This window comes from Alligator sinensis, unplaced genomic scaffold (genome assembly GCF_000455745.1).
Source record: "Alligator sinensis unplaced genomic scaffold, ASM45574v1 scaffold1092_1, whole genome shotgun sequence".
In the NCBI taxonomy this organism is placed as follows: Eukaryota; Metazoa; Chordata; order Crocodylia; family Alligatoridae; genus Alligator; species Alligator sinensis.
In genome coordinates this window covers 1076396-1080446 of record NW_005842252.1, presented here as the reverse complement: position 1 = coordinate 1080446, position 4051 = coordinate 1076396, and the positions used below count along the sequence as shown (strand labels likewise).

The 4051-nt window shown below is 50.6% G+C and overlaps 2 protein-coding genes across 4 annotated transcripts in view; one reads left to right on the top strand and one right to left on the bottom strand.

Annotated features, from left to right (window-relative positions):
- GSTCD (glutathione S-transferase C-terminal domain containing) overlaps positions 1–494 on the bottom strand; it is a 164314-nt gene extending 163820 nt beyond the window's left edge. The window contains exon 1 of the mRNA XM_025208781.1: positions 127–494. The gene's annotated coding sequence lies outside the window, so the exon portion shown is untranslated. The remainder of the gene's footprint in view (positions 1–126) is intronic.
- INTS12 (integrator complex subunit 12) overlaps positions 7–4051 on the top strand; it is a 26073-nt gene continuing 22028 nt past the window's right edge. Inside the window, exon 1 of one of the 3 annotated variants that reach the window (XM_006027563.2) lies at positions 7–27. The gene's annotated coding sequence lies outside the window, so the exon portion shown is untranslated. Of the gene's footprint in view, positions 28–404; positions 420–4051 lie in introns of those variants that run through there. The other 2 variants (XM_025208783.1, XM_025208784.1) reach the window with 2 other exon arrangements.

The following is a 4051-nucleotide window of genomic DNA, read 5'->3' as shown; positions in this document are numbered from 1 at the left end:
CGGACTGGCCGGCCGGCGCGGCCAGGGGTAAGCGATCTGGGCTGCAAATAGCACGTGTGCAGGGCCGGTTTGGGACCCCTCCCCACCCCCCCTCCTCCTAGCAAGCCGATGCAGTGCTTGCAGCACCTGCTCCAGCCGGCCCGAGGCAGGTGTCGCATGCAGCACGGGTCCTAGAGCGGAGCAGTGCAGTGCAGTCCAGTCCCGCACCAGCCACAGTGGCACCGGCACCGGCCGCGGGGCAGGGGCCTGTGGGTCCCGCCACCTGCCAGATCCAGGACCTGTACTGCACGCGGGGGCTGGATCTGACACGCCTGGCTGGGGGGGAGGGGCAGTCCGTGGACCCGATCCAGCCTGTGGACCAGTCCCGTTGCACTCATCTGGTGCACGGGGCCAGCTCACTTTGTCACCCCTGCCTTACAGTAAGCATTAGCCAGGAATTCATTTCTGTTTGCTTTTCTGGGCAGTGAACCAGATAGGGCTTTTCCATCTCTAATGGTTCAGGTTCTCGAACCTCACCTGAATTACCAGACCCCTTTTCACCTGTTTGTTTTTCCTTTGAAGATGCATTTTGGGCAGTCAAACCTGAGCTAAATGCAAGCATGTTACTGGGTTAACAGTACGTTAGGGTCAAGCTGAAAGATATGGCTCTGTGAAGAGCTGCTCTTTATTTGCGGTAGTGCTGGGTACATGAGTGACTGGCACCTCCTGAATTTGGGGGGGGGTGCCTGCATAAGCCACCACGGTGGCAGCCCTGCCGGGGGGGCACCAGCCTTACCAACAGCATCAGTGTCCACTGTCAGGGGGGGCTCGTGCTCCTCTGTGCACCCTCTACCTGTGGCTATGTCGCCTATGGCTGGGTATATGTAAGTTTAGTCTAAGAAGAGAAGTATAAGTCTATAAGGGGGGGCACATTAGGATCCGGGAGAACTGTTGTTCACCAGGGCCCCCCAAGGGATAACTAGGTATAACGGCCACAAACTCCTGGAAGGCCGATTTAGACTGGACATAAAAAAAAACTTCTTTACAGTCCGTGTGCCCAGGGTCTGGAACAGACTCCCCCCAGAGCTGGTTGGTGCAAGCACCTACTGTGGACTCATTCAAAAGGCGCCTGGATGCTTATCTTGCTGGAATCATTTGATCCCTGCAGACTTCCTGCCTCTGGCAGGGGGGACTGGACTCAATGATTTCATGAGATCCCTTCCAGCCCCTAATGTCTATGAAATCTATGAAGAGAGGACACAAACCAAGCAATAAGTAGCCCAGAGACAGACAAACAGCAGGTAGGAGGAAATGAACCAACAGATTCACAATACATGTGCACAGTGCACACACATGTACCTGTACCTGTCTGCGTGCATATATATGTGTATGTGCACTTGTGTGTATATAGGGCAGGTCAGTTGTTCCCAAGTTACAAGACAGTCTTTAAATTAAAGTTAATGTGCTGGAAGACTTTCATCACTTTTAACCTTTTTACTTTATTTCAAGCAACAGCTTATCTATTAAGTGAGGAAAGGGTGGGGAGAGTAAAGACAGACTGTAACCAGTTAAACCAGAATTCTCCAAATGCTGGCTGGATCTAGCACCCAGTCCAGGCAGGGCCTTCCCAAATAAAAGATCTGAGGTGGCTCTCTGTCTACTAACTCTTTTGCTAATTAGCCCAGTGCACTGCCAGGCAAACGTGACTGCCCTCAGTCTCTGTAACTCTGCAACATGCCTTGCAAGTACAGGGGAGGGAGGCTGTGGAGTTATACAAGGGGTTGGAGGAAGTGGACTCTGGGGCTGTAGTGCCAGGCCTAGGGTGGGAATAATTGGTGGGCTGTGTATCTCTGCAAGATGCTCTGAGAAAAGCAGGCTATTGGACTGCATGTGGTGCTGGAGCATAAGTGGTCTGTGGGATTGCATATTAGAGGTCTGTGGAGAATCATGGAGTGTTCAGGCTAGTGAACAGATGTTAGACATGGAGGAACAATGGATGTTGGGACTATGGGACCATTCTAGGAGTGCATCAATAAAAAATTGGGGGGCCTTTACGGATGGCCGATTATTAACCAGTCATATCAGTTGATACCGATCCGATTGCCAATATGCAGCCTGGCAGTTTGGAGAGCAGCATCCAGCCAGTAAGTCTGTTGTGGGGAAGGAGCGTAGGGGAGGCAGATTGAGGCCCCTGCAGTGAGGCAGGGGCTGGGGTAGGCGCTGCACAGCCGGGACGGAGTTGCAGCTGGTCCGAGGGAGGGGGAAGCAGCTCCTGCCTCTGCACGTACCCCTGGGGCAAGCATGGGGGGCACATGCCCCCCCTGGATCTGTGTGTGGGGTGAGGGTGGGCTGCGCACTTAGGGCCAGGGCTGTGCCAACCTCTTCCTGGCAGGGGCTAGGGCAGGGCGGATGACGGCACTGGGAGGGGTGGCTATGGCAAATTTTGGGGTAGCCATAGTCCCCCCCGTAATCCTCGCTCTGTCCCACACTCCACCCCATCCTGGCTGGGCAGCAACTGCCCCAGCCCCACTCCCTCCGTCACCGCGGGGGCCTCAGTCTGCCCCCCACCACCACGCCCCTTCCTCCCCACAGATTTATTGACCAGATGCTGCTCTCCAAGCTTCTGGGCTGCACTCCTGGCCGTATGCATTCTACGGCTGCTCACATGCATGTGACACTTATCAGCGACATTATCAGGCACATTAGCCAAAAAAAGCCAATTGCCAGTAATGTCAATTTTCCTTTTATCAGTGCCGATACAATATGGACCAATGCATCAATGCACCTCTAGACAGTTCATATGTAGCATCCTTTGTGTGTGGAGGCAGTGGCTAAGGCTAGAAGATATGGGGCAGTTTAGGAGAAGAGCACTACTACCTACTGATAAAAAAGATGAACTCCTGGTACAGGGCAGAGCCCCATGGCTTCTGCATTGGATCATGGTGTCACATTAGCAGGGCAGTGCAGGAAGGAGATCATCTCTCTTCCCTTCCCTTCCATTTGTGGTTGCAGTTTTGGACTAGCTCAACTCAGAATGCCCCCTGAGTAAATTGCCACAATATCATCCAGGTTGTCAAGAATGAAACCAATAACTGGTAACTCAAACTGATGAACTAAACTCACTCAGGCAGTACATTCATGTCTGGCTTCCCTAAGTGCTGCAACGTGGTAAAAGTGCTGTGCTCTTTACCCAAGTTCCCCTTCAGAAGTTGAACAGATGGAAAACCTTTCAAGGATACTGATGTCTGTTGAACGTGTTTATTTTCTTGCAGGCATTTACTAGCTTTGATAGAAGTGTTGTTGGGAAAGTTTCTATAGGCCCAGGAGGGAATTTGCAGGCAAACCAGAGGAACCTGCTGTGAGTAGCAGATAGTACGGAGGGGTATGGGAGACTGAGATTCCAGGTTTCTGGTATGAATCAGACAGAAAATGGAACCTTACGTCTTCTCTATCCCCTAACTCTTTGCTAGTCTGGGATCTCTGTGTTCTTTCACAACAAACTGATAAGTCTCAATTTTGTCAAAGTGCAGAATTAGACAGTTTTTGAAAACAGAAGAGGTCTGTGGAATGTGAAAACTGATTCCAGGTGAGCCCATTCCATAGTTTGTCTCCATGCTGTTTATTCCAGGGGAAACTTCCCAAGATGGGCAGTATCTAATGGTTTCAGTCCTCCCTCCTGGCAATCTTTCTTTCCATGAAAAGAACAATACAGAAAAGTTAAATGAATTATCTGCATCTTTATCACAAAGGAAGCTGAGGAGATAATTGATCCCAGCTTACATTTTTAGTCCGAGGGTCTGTTTAGCACTGAGATATCAGAAAACAAAAATCCTGTAAATAAAGAAAAATGGATTGGACCAAATATCAAAAATCCATTTATCCAAACTAAGAAGGAATTTAGGGTGCTGAACTACTAACAAAAAAGTACAACCTGACTATTACCCCATGCTCATCCATGCAGGCACCAATGATACTGTAAGGGGTGACCCTGAAAAGATCATGGGTGACTACAGGACTCTGGGTGCAAGGGTGAAGGGGACAAGGGAACAGGTGGTGCTTTCCTCAATCTGTC